Source organism: Lepidothrix coronata, unplaced genomic scaffold, assembly GCF_001604755.1.
Source record: "Lepidothrix coronata isolate B3197 unplaced genomic scaffold, Lepidothrix_coronata-1.0 Scaffold181, whole genome shotgun sequence".
Taxonomy (NCBI): Eukaryota; Metazoa; Chordata; class Aves; order Passeriformes; family Pipridae; genus Lepidothrix; species Lepidothrix coronata.
The window spans coordinates 1,208,824-1,221,832 of NW_016690361.1; the positions used below are offsets into that span (position 1 = coordinate 1,208,824).

Here is a 13,009-nt window from a genome sequence, read left to right on the forward strand (position 1 = left end):
CGTCGTCCCCCCCCCCCAAAAAACCTCAGACAGAAGTGGGAGAAAAAAAAACTAAGAAAACCCGAAATGAGAGAGACAGCCAAAGTGAGATATATAAATATATTTACACCTATATACAATTAAAATATACAATTTCACAAGGGAAAGGGAACAAAACTAAAATAAAATATATATATATCTCAATTAGTGACCCAATATCTAACAACTAAAAAAAAGTTAGCAAAGAAAAGAGCTCACTACTCCCCTGGGACAACCAAGAGTCGCTCCGGAACGACCGCCGGCAACCTCTGTCTCCCAAGGTCGGCAAGGCCTAACCAGGCCTCGCTCCCCAACACGACAGACTCAACAGCAGGGAACCTGCACCTCCAAGCCGCCGGAAGGAAAGAAAACGAAGGCCTCTCCTCCTCTCTTCTTATAATCTGGTTTACGTAAAAATCGTAGGGAATACTGGGTAAATCTGGACCCTTCCTTGGTTACAAACTGGTCACCAAGGAAGGCCTAACCCAAACCACCACACATGGTTAGTAACCATGAAATGCATTGCATTCTTGTTTTTCTTAAAATCTCAATTTTAATTTCTCATTGCAGCTGTGCAAATTTCAGATGAAGTCATCAAGGATTTTTTGGCACTAACCTTGAGATGAAAGAAGCGTATTTCCAAACACTAAAGATTACAAGTTACTGATCGGTTTCAGTAGACTGTGGATCTACTCCTATATCACTTCAGTTAATGAGATTTTTACTTCTGGCTATGGCTGGGAGTCTATATGGCTTTCATTAATTGTAAGGTTAGAAGCATTAAAAATTCAGAACAATAACTTCCATTAAATAATACACCTGAAGTGGACAAAGGTTTACCAACGCTAATTGCACAGCAATTATATATATATATATATATATGTATGTATGTATGTATAATATCACTTGAAGATAGAGGTCTGACATACTTAATCTGCTCATAATTAAGAGAATAGATTTACTAGTGCTGACAGCAATTGAAAAGAGCTATAGTCTTATGGAATTTATGGACTTATATCTTCCTGACTTTTATTCTGAATTCCGCAAAGAACAACAAAAAGTCATTTCAAATGCACCATATAAAAATACAGCATTAAAATATTCTGCTATATATCTTAAAATGACAGAACAGAACAAAATTATCACAAAATTAGTTAAGCAAAACTAAAATAGCAGCCCAGACATCTCTGCGGTCTTAATTCTGGAAACTACTTCAGCATGTCCTTTAGCCCTTCCACCCTAAGCACAGCACTTTAGCACACAACCAACTACAGGTCATTGCCAAGTGTTTCAGTAACAAAAATGGACATCAGGGCTGAGATTGGACGTAACACAACAACAAAAAAAGATCCTCAGCTACTCACTCTGCTCAAGACTTTGGGACTACTAACCCAAACCATTCTCTCCTTTTCATTTAGTCAGTGCTAAAAAACCCTCTGCAAGTCTTTAGGCATCTTACTGACTTGTCAGGTCTGACCAACTTCTAAGACTGAGAACTACACTGTATAAAGTGATTTTTGAATCTCTAAAAAAATTAAAATAATTGAACAACCTTTTAAAAGTAAAACTTCTTAAAATTTTTGGTTTATTCCTGTATTTACATGAGGACTCATGTGCCATGAAATTTCAAGACTTTATTCTGCAAAGATCCGGCAACTTTTCATTGCCAGTTCTACCTTCATGTATGGCCTGATCTGCTCATAAGTATTGCCTTTATCCAGTTTTGTTATATTCCCAAACAGACCTTTCCCTTGTTTTTTCATTCCCCATCTGGACAGTAACATGTTCCTTCCCAGTTCTTTTACCCTATGAGGCAAACACACCTAGATCTTCAAATTTCTTCTTGTAAAAGCAATCCTTCCTTTCCCCCAACAACCATTATTCCAGTTTGAATTCACCTGCCTTAACATAGGGGATCAGAACTGCAAATCTGTCTCTGTATGGTCATATTATGTCTTTAGGCTGAGACATGAGGCTCAGGTGACATATCTAAAGGCAGGGCCTTCCACCTTCTTGGAAGCATCCCTTGGATGTCTCAGATATATCCTGAAACTGATGAGAATACCTTTGTCCCTCTACTTCTCTCCCATTTCCTGCCATTGAGCTTATCAGAGTTCTTTCCAGTTGCCCCTATGAGTGGTTGCACTTGCACATTTTGCTAATAAATTACAGTTCTTTTCTACTATTTCAGTCCTCTAGGTAACACATCTTCCTGCATTATGCTTCGATCCTCTCCATATTGACAAAACCTCCAATTTTGTCTCATTACCACACTGCCACTTTTTATGCCCTTGTCATTACTAAAGCTATTAAGGAAAGACATGAGCAGATGAACTAGTTACCAAAGGGAAAACCAGAACACATCATTTACTGTACAGCAACTGCCCACGTGCATCCTCCTACCTTTAGTGAAAGAGAGGAGCTGTCTTCTATTTATCAGGGGCTATTGAGGAACAAGTGTGTTGAGAGAAATAGCTACTGTGCTTTAGCTCTAAACTCACACTCTTGCCCACGATAGTCATGAAAATTGATTTGGTATCCTTAATCAGTCCCTAATGATCCCCTCAAGACTTCAGAGTACCTCCTTCCAGACTGACGATTGCCTTTAAGCACAAGCCATTGCATGGCTATCTTGCCCTCGTTCAGCTCTTTACCTGTTTTGCAAGTTCCCTGCTAATCTCCATTCTCCCTAGAGCAATTAGTAAATTCCAGTGGAACACTACATTAGGTGCCCTACTGAAGTCCAAGGAGATTTGACCTACCTTACTTCCTAGTGAAGTCAGCCACTTATTTTACTGAATAATATCAAGTTAGTTCTGGAAACAAAAGTTGCATTTTGGATCAATTAGCTTCATATCTTTGTTTATACTTTCTTCCCAAATTTATTCCAAATTATATGCACTGTTCAGGTAAACTAATGAACACGTAATTGCACAGATCACTTTTTCTCCTTTCTTAATATAGGTTTACACTTCCTATTCTTCATTCATGGTCTCTACCTTTTAAAATAATTTATAAAAGTAAGAGCTATCAAACTATTTTTGTTTCATGGGACATTGATGATTAAGTGCATGTTTCCTCCTGATACTTGATGAAACTAAACTTCTCAGACTTTGATTCTATCTCAGATGTGGAGATTTCAGATTATCTTCTTTTCTCTTGGATATCTTGATTAATTCTTATTGAATCTTGAAACTTGAAATATTAGTTATTATGGAATAATGATTCAATAATTACTTATTATTGAATCATTATTCAATATCTTTGCCCTTGGCAAAAACTTTAAAAAAAATAAAATCATTTTTATTTTGATCCACAGCTAAATCTTAACCTCTACCCCTGCACAGAAGTATGGCTTCTTCTATTGCTCTTTTGTTAGCTTTACTGCCAATAATTTCCTGCTATTTCATAGAATCACAGAATATTAGGTTTGAAAGGACCTCAAGAATCAGCTGCTCCAAACTTTCTTGGCAAACGCATAACCTAGACCACATGGCCCAGCACCATGTCCATCTGAATATCAAAGTGTCCAGTGTTGGGGAACCCACCACTTCCCTGGGGAGATTATTCCAATGGTTGATTGTTCTTGTCCTGAAATATTTTCCTCTTCTGTCTATCCAGAATCTCTGCAGGAGTAGAATCATAGAAACATAGAATGGTCTGGGTTGGAAGGAGCCTTTAGAAAGGTTTTGTACTTTTGATTTTAAAATATCCCGGAGCTCATTCATATTCAAGACACCTATTCAAAAACCTTTAAATCCAGCTGAATCCACTAACTGGGTTCTTAAATGTCTTAAACAGTAAACTAACTTTACTTAAGCACCTATTTTTATTTAGATTTCATTCAATTTAAAAAGAAATCACTGCTGATTAGGATACAATATTATTGTCTGAGACCATAATTTTTGTAGTGCTCTCCTTACTCACACTAATTCAGAACTTCTTGTTGGCCCAGTGATTATGTGGCATTAGGGCAGCTACCAGTCCAGAAAGAGCTGCCTCAGGCAAACCACTCATGTTAGTCCAGCTCCTTCAGCTGTGGCTGAAGTCTCCTTTAATGGCACAGCCCTAAGGTTACTGGCAACACTCCCTCTATTCAATAAGTTGTTTATCCATTCTGACACTAAGTGTGCTGACTACCACCTTTACTATTATTCTACATGAAAAATAAGGCGTTTATTAACATTCTCAAAGACATATTTATTCCAAATGTGCTATTTTGTGTGCTCTATTCTTTCTGAACAGATTATCACATTGTTAGCATTTAGAGCCTTGCCCTACCATTATTTTTTATTTTATTTTTTAATTTTCCTTGAACAATTTTCCATCCACTCCTATGGATTGCCACACTCCAAGCCCAAGTTCACTCTAACCATGTTTCAGGTCAAAAGTTTCAGATTTCAGGTTCAGGTTTCACATTTTCAGGTGAATCAACAGTGTGCCCTGGCAGCCAGGAGGGCCAACCCTGTTCTGGGGTGCATCAGGCACAGTATTTCCAGCTGGTCAAAGGAGGTGAATGTCTCACCTTGAGTATTATGTGCAGTTTTGGGCACCATGATATAAAAAGGACACTAAGGTACTAGAGAGCATCCAAAGGAAGGCCATGAGGATGGTGAGGGGTCTGGAAGGGAAGTCGTATGAGGAGTGACTGGGGTCACTTGTTCTGTGCAGCCTGGAGAAGAGGAGACTGAGTGGAAATCTCATTTTAGTCTTCAATGTCCTCATGAAGGGAAGTGGAGGGGCAGGTACTAATCTCTTCACTCTTGTGACCAGTGACAGGATTCAAGGAAATGTCATGAAGCTGAGTCAAGGGAGGTTTAGGTTGGATATCAGGAAAAGGATATTCACCCAGAGGGTGGTTGAGCACTGGAACAGGCTCCCCAGGGGTGTGATCACAGCACCAAGCCTGATAGAGTTCAAGAAGCATTTGGACAATGCTCTGAGGCATATGGTGTGACCCTTGGGGTTCCTGCACAGGGTCAGGAGTTGGACTTCATAATCCTGATGGGTCCCTTCCAATTTAGAATGTTCTATGATTCTATGATTCTAGGTTCCATTTATCTCGGTATTGTCAGCTTTCACAACCTGTATCAGGAAAATGTATTTCTCGAGGTTCCTGCCTAGATATCTACATTTACTGTCAAACAGTTATCATAAAAGGCACATTTTCTAGTAAAACAGAAAATACCTTATAGCTCCCCAGCTACTTAATCTGCATAAATACTCTTCTTCTTCTTCTTAGTGTCCATTCTTCTAAAATCTGCTATTTCTTTATCTATGCATTCAAGAGACCTATATGCATAAGAAGAACTTTTATTTTTGAATTGTAGAAATGGCAGGAAGCTGTTGGGATTGATCCATCAGCAAAATGGTTTTCTTGTGTAATCATTCGTCAAAATATTTGCTGAATGACTTTTGTTTTTCAATAAATGACTGCAACACAATTTATTGTAATACGTCTCCACATTTGTTACTCATTTCCATAGTCTGAAAAACAAATTCCTGTGATCAGAAGCTCTTGCTCCAAAGATGGAATTTGTTTTCCTCAGACAAATTTTTTGTCATTATTATTGCCAGCAAAATAAATACGCTAAAGAACAGCTGAACATAAACAAGAAATGAATTTTTAGTTACAAAATTAAAAATACTGAAAATATTTTCAAAAGCATTTTCTCAGATCTGATATTTTTATATTTATCTCTTTTGATTCACCCAACATCCAGAATGCACTGACACTCGGAAACAGTAAGGAGAAAAAAATACAGCAGTAGCTAAAAAACCCCAACATCTACTCTGTTCAAGAGGAACAGTATTTTGAAGAAAGAGGTTGGAGTTAAAAACTATGCTATGTTTATTTTCTCTAAATGAATTGGACACATTTATAATAAAATCATGCAATTTTTTATCTGTTAAATTAATTTAGTTAAATTAATTATAAAACAATTATCTGAGGTTTTTATGTCATGCAGGAAGTGTCATTTATATGCCAGTTGTATTCAAAGAGAGAAAAGGTTGCCCTCTTAATTTATTTTAATGCATGCAACAATGAAACACCATTTAATTGAAACAAAAGACAAGGGGATGAAAAGAATTTTTTTTCCTTTTTTTTCCTCCAGAAAAATCCAAAGCATTTGCATGCAAGGCCTTGAAGCACTTCCACATTATAAATTATATATTTATATGTAAATGGACTTCTGGCTTCTGTTCAGAATATTTGCCAATTGAATGCTAGATTCTACTGTCTTTATCTCCATTCAGTTGTGAACTATTCCCTGAATATTCCTATAGATTTCTAAAGCTTTGCATAACTTAAGTTACCATATGTAAGCTACATGTGAAGGGTTTTATAACAAAATGGGTTCATCTGCGGGCTTTCTATTCCCCATTAGAAAAATAGTGTCTCATACCTGCAAGCCTAATGCAGTTGATTGAACCTTGAGATCAAAAAGTTTTGGACTCCTCATCCAATCTTAGAAAAATTTTCTCCATTGGCATCTCCTTCCTTCCATGTTCGTATGAATTCATGATAGCACAAAATCAGTGGCTTTGAGGAAGGAATGGTAAAGAGGACTAAAAGAAAAATCCCGATGTATTTACAATAGTCCAAGGATTAAAAAGGCATACCCTAACCACTGAGGAAAATCGTGGTCCCTCATACAAAAGGGGACACAACTCCAGGAGGGAAGCAAACCACTCAAGAGTAGCCAACAAGGTCTTTGTTTTGCTCAGGAATCCCAGAACTGAACCCAAGAAATCTTTTCTGAAGAAACCAGTTCATACCTTTATAATTTCAAGGTTAATGAATCTTTTCCTGGCAAAATTATTTTGTCAGTGAATTCCTGAGCAGTTCTTAATTATGAGACTTATTTCATAGCCATCAGTAATGATCATACCGCTGGAAGGACAACAGGTTTAAATGACTCAATTCTGACTCCACAAGATGATTCATCAAGTTAAAGGTGATTCACTAATAGAAGCTATAACTTCAATACCAAGGAAGTGTAGAAAGACATATACCAGAAAACACTTTACCATGCTCCTTAAAAAAGGCAAAGGAACGTATTGCTGCATCTTTTATTGTTAGTGGAAAAGAAGTCTTTGAGGAAATGACAATAATGTGGGAATACAAACAATAATGAATCTGACCACCATTTTGGAGAACTTAAATTTCCTAACTATTTCCTACTACAAATAATTAATAAAATGTTTATTTTGTTAATCACTGATGTGTATTTTCCTTTCATTACTTCTCATAAAATAATTCCTTTAGGTCAATCTCTTTTGTGGTTGTTTAAACAAAAACAAGAGAAAATGAATGATTTTCCTTTGTTTAGAAAACCCCGAATCTGCACCTGAAGATCTCAAGTTTCAAAGAAAAAGCATTCCAAATAAATGTTTGAACACAAATACTCTACTCAGAGGCATTTTTAAGGAAAATGATTCAGTGGTTTTCTCTTTGGAAATACCACTGCAACACATTTTAGGTACTGTAGTCAGACACCTCACTCTGCCACTCTTATTTGGGCTGGATTCTCTATCACCACATTTGCCTCCACCACGCTACAGATAAAAAAGCAAGAATATATTGTGGGATAGCATAGAAATACCCAAGCAAGATTAATGTAGAACTAAATGAAGCTTTACAGCATATTATCATGTACAGAATAGAGTCATACACTTTTTCTGGAGCGTGGGCCACTTCAGATAGTTCTGGCTACCTCTACAGTGTGTTGTGAGAGTCCGTGTGAGCACCAAGTCCATAAAAGCAAGAACAGCATTGTAGATACCAAGATATCATTTCCAACTGACAATTTCTGATATACGTCAAAAGTTGAAAGCCTCCACTCCAAAGAAAAGGAATCTCCAGTAAAATTCTTGTTTCACAATTTATTGGTATAGATACAAAAACCTAGCACTAAATGACAGAGCTGATACTGCAGCAATGACATAAAAACAGGAAAATGTCAGTTTGGTGTCACATAAAACTATTAAAAACAATATTTCACAAATACAAGTCTGGTACAAAGTCTGTTGTTTTCCATATATAGATTTCAGAGCGCTACTTTATAAAAAGCTTTTTTCCAAAAGGCTACAATACAAGCATTCTTGGTTGGAGTCCCATAATATAATTTTACAGCAGAATTTAAGACAGAAGTAGCTCTGCTTGTCAAATATTCCAAGGAAAAGGTAAAAACTCCTGCTGACGACTTAAGACAAAAAATAATTTCTGATTTTAAACTAACACTTTCTATTTTTGATCATGTATTTGCATAAAAAATGGGTCTTGTCTCATTAGAAAAAAAGCCTATGTCTTGTTGTACAGAACAGGAGGTGAGCTGCATCATGAAGCTCAGACACAGAAAATCTGGAGGCATATTTTAGTAGTGGGCTACTCATGAGCTCAGAGACACAGGTGATCTCCTTCAATCTGGAGTTCCTCTTGGAGTGTTAGTAAATAACTAACTGCTCCACCTAGGTAGGTGCTGTTACAAGGCAGATTACAATTACATCTACGCTGTGGTTGCAACAAGAAAAAAACACAGTGCCTTGAAACCTTAAAATTAGAATGACTTCAGGTTCAAGTAACTTTCTTTAAAATGTGTACTACAGCAAAACTAGAAAGCTCAATAAAATAAAGTATCACTGTCACCTAGTATAATTAAAGCGAGTGATCCAAAAGATTTACTGGTTAACTGTATAATTCCCCCTGGATGGGAATACATATGATCTGTAGCCAGCGCTGCTACAAACACTGTTACTTTCTCTGGAGTCCAAAATAAATATCTCTGTTGCATTTTGGGGGGTTGCAACCTGCTGCAGGGCAGTAGGTCACTGCCCTCTTCAGTGTGACACTAAACAGAAAAGGTGAAATACTGTCAATGAGAGTTTTACCATTGATTTTAGCTAAACCAAGACTTTAATTAAAGTGTTTCACTTGCTCTTAAATTTTAGTAACACTTATCTTATCTATCCTAAGAAATTTAAATGGCAAAACAACATCTGACATGCAAGTAAATCTAGAAGCTTGGAATCTGGGGTGAAGGAGGAGGAGGTCTCAAAAACTGGTTCCACATTTGCTGAGATATTCTCAGCCTGCTATGGGAATCTCCAACATCTTAGTGCTTGATCCTACCTCTCCCCAGTGTGCAACATCTCTTCAGATTTCAGCAGCAGAATTTGGTTGGTTGGTAACAGCCACAAAGAAATGAGTGAACTCTGCCTTTTTCTGCTATCCCTCATAAATCACCTTTGTTTGCATAAGGCCCAAGGCAAAGGCTATTGAAATCAGTATAACCCTTTTTCCTTCGGATCAAGTCCATTATGTGTGTTTCTCCTGCTTCTTTTTCTTTTGGCTAAAATGTCACATCTTGCTGAAGTTCGACAAGGGTGGCCAACGTAAGAGATGGAGCCAGCAACAGGAGTGTCATGAGAATACATGAATGAGATATTCATAGAAAGATTCATTTTAAAGCAGAATAGCAGAGCGAAGACACATCAGTTGCTCTTGCACATTGGTAATTTACACATTTTACACATTATTACTTTCCTGTTCTACAGCAAAAATGTAGTTACTATAGCAACTGGTTTGTCATATGATCACAATTCTATTTTTAATATAACTCAAAGATACATACTAAATTGCATAATATACAGACTGCTTATGGAGGCTGAAAATATATATATTAGCATTTTACAGCTTTTAAGGGACAATTCTTTCTAATGTCTTTTGCTATCTGCGTTTTTTTATTAGGCTATCTATCTAAAGACTCACAAAGAGTGATGGAGTAAAACTGTCATAACAGCTCCTGTTGAAACCATGCAGTTTTCTCCTTTGTGGTTCAAGAGACCAGAGGTTCAGACCTATGAGGTTCAGAGCTCTTTAGAGAATTCCAGGCCACCACAAAAGTCCAGCCAGATGTTTCCAAAAGCTTTGTCTGCGGAGTATCTTTATCACCAGTTATTACCTTCTTTTTCTCCCTTTTTGTACCATGCTTCTGAGTAAGCTTATTTTTTTGGATAACTTATGTTGAATGAATCAAGAAGATATCTTAAAGCATCAGTTTCTTTTCTCAGTCTAACATAAAAATTGTTTCTGTAAAGATATAGTCTGTCTGCAACAGAGATAAATAAGCCATTTCCCAGTATCATAGCACCCCTGAAGTCCCATGCATAAGACAGCTGATATGACAACTTTCTCCTTGTTGTTAAACAGAATTTTATCAAATCATTAAATCATATTAGCAAATAATGAATTTCCAGTTCAGTGATCAAAATGACCAAAGGAGAAAGGGATGTTCAGGGGAAAAATAATTCTAGAATGGAGGTGGGAGTGGGTTGCACAGTTTTTCTCCTTGTCTCATTGACTTTATCACTCACAGATTTTTGGTGGTCTGGGTATGGAAAGGACTCTTACTGAATTTGAAACTCCCATTCTGGGACCAGAGTACTCATATAATCATTTGCTGCAGCAACCAGGGAATATACTCACAGCAGAGCTTCTCAAGTTGCACCAGCTTACAGTTTGTTTTGGAGGCCAATGCAAAGCATTTCTATTGCTCTATTGAGCCTTAAATTGCTTGAGATTGTAACTGGTTAGGGAGGGGGAGAGCTCCCAATTCAAATTATTTCAACCTTTTTATTCCCTGCGGAGACTTAACATGCTCTCAAGCCCCTCCAACTTCAGCTGATGGAAAACTTTGATGGTTTCTATTCCAATATATAGTTTTAACCTTACAGGTCCCTTAACAGCGAACTCCATCTATACCATGTCCTATAGTCTTCAGCAAACTTGTCCACATTGCAATTCTGAACTCTCAAAGGTAACCTTGAAGTATAACTGAGGTTCTTTCATGCCATGAGAACCTTGTAGGAATCAGTCTGCATGTCACCGACTTATGGATAGCAGAGAGAGGCAACAGATGCAGAGCTGCCAGAAGTCAGGAAGGAGGACTTGTGGTACTGCTCCGGCATGTCTGAGCCCAGAGAATCAGGTCAGTTCTCAACATCCTGCAGGAAAAAACTGCATCTGTCTCTCAGCATGTTCAGGTCATCCATGGAGCCTTCAGTACGACATTGATGCTGCAACTGACGTTTGCTCACTGGATTGTTGCTGGTTTGGGTGGTGTGGCTAAAATTATTCTCACATTGGCCCAAACTTGAGTACCAAAGGAAAATATCTCTTTCCTGCTGCAGCAAGTCCACCACAAGATATGCAACTTCCAGGATGCCCACCAGTAGTTTTCACACGAAAAGACAGTACTTCCCATGCAAAAAGTCTGAATGAAATTATGCCCTTGCCTGACTAAAAAGGGTCCAAAAGCCAGCAACTCAAAACGTTTGGGATCACAAGGAGTTTTTCAGTTAAAAAAGCTTTATCCTATTCAGTGGCTAAATGGCTTGGACAAGTGCAAAAGGCCTTACAATAAATAACGGCTCTGATATATTAACATGAGGAATTTGTATGCAATTATTTGTGCAGGAGGAGAGAATAATGAAGAATGCCTTATATAAATCCCAGTAAATAAATCAAAACTGCTATTGCATAAAGATCTCTTTCCATCGCTATGCTATTATCATTGTACACAACAGAAAGCTTCATTACGTATTTACACCAACACTCTCACAGGCCAGAATGCTTCTTGCTTTCTGTTGCCATTATGTTGTATTATGTGTGGCAATGTCATAGCAATCCAAGAGAATACAAGTACTGAACGGCAGCAGTGTAATATTTTCTGGTTTCTGTTTTTGAATGAGACAGAACACAGCTACCCACTCTATGCAAGCTACCCACAAATGCTAAAAATTTAGCACAATGAGTAGCAATTGGCAAATCAACAGTACTTACTACAAGCATTTTTTCTCCCTTGCATTCTAAAGGTTTAAAATCACTAAAGGGTACCCCTGCAGCATCACAAAGGAACGAGCAACACACATAGCAGTGCAGTTCACAGGTTTGGTGCATGTCACCATCCACTGATACACATTTGATCTAATTGAATATACACGAGACGTCTGGGCAACCATGTTGTATCTGAACTGGGTAAGGCCTTGGATTAATAGGCTAAAGGCTGAGGATACCCTAGGATATGTTTATCTGGCAACGACCACAGCAGTACTATTTGTAATTGATGTTGGTGAGAATAATTAATCAATATGTGTGGACAGAGTGAAATGACAATTTTAGTCACCTGAGACAGTGAGTTCAGAGTTCCTTCTCTGAAACACGAACTGATTACCATGCCATGACCTTGAGTGAATAATGTGATTAGACAATCAGGCACAGGAAAATATAGACAGTACCATCAGCCAAAGTACCAAACTTTCCTCCTTCTGGACTTAGCTTGTGCCCTAAAATCTCTTTGATACTCTGGAGATCATGGAATCTGCCAGAGCTCAGCCTGTCAATATATTGGGATGTTCACCACAGATTGTCCATTGCTAGTTGTTTGGTTTTGTGTCTTCTATCTAAAAGTGTTATACAAGTCAGTTCACACTAGCAGGGTACACTCTGTGGTAGAACAGTCCGCATTAACTTTACTGTTTTCTTTTTTCCTTCATTACAAGAGATTTTTTTTTCCTGTGCTGAACTACTTGGCATTGGATGGGGACTAGATGACAATAATTTTGCAAATTCGGACCTACAGATGGTATGCACAGAAACTAGACATCTAAAAAGTTTTATATATGCTTTTATAAGCACCAATAAATGTGGTCTTACCTGCCAATGAACAGAGAAAACAATAATATATCATTACAGTTTGGATTAAACATTGTTATGGCTTATGTAGCTACTGACCTGATGGTCAGATGTTTGGGAAAAGGCAAACATCTGGGCAAACAGGTAATGACTGACACAGCTTTCTAATGCAAAATACAGAAATATGCAAATCCCCTCAGGAATCTAACTTACATGGATGCCAAAGCTTTACTGATCTCTGTGTGTAGGAATGGATGAGGATGAGCTAGAAAGAAACACCCTTAGAGGTACTGG

General features: G+C 37.7%; 1 long non-coding RNA gene across 1 annotated transcript in view; it reads right to left on the reverse strand.

Annotated features, from left to right (window-relative positions):
• LOC108505002 overlaps window positions 1-757 on the reverse strand; it is an 8,207-nt gene extending 7,450 nt beyond the window's left edge. Inside the window, exon 1 of the long non-coding RNA XR_001877338.1 lies at window positions 635-757. This is a non-coding gene — a long non-coding RNA (uncharacterized LOC108505002). The remainder of the gene's footprint in view (window positions 1-634) is intronic.
• Window positions 758-13,009: the final 12,252 nt, after the last annotated feature.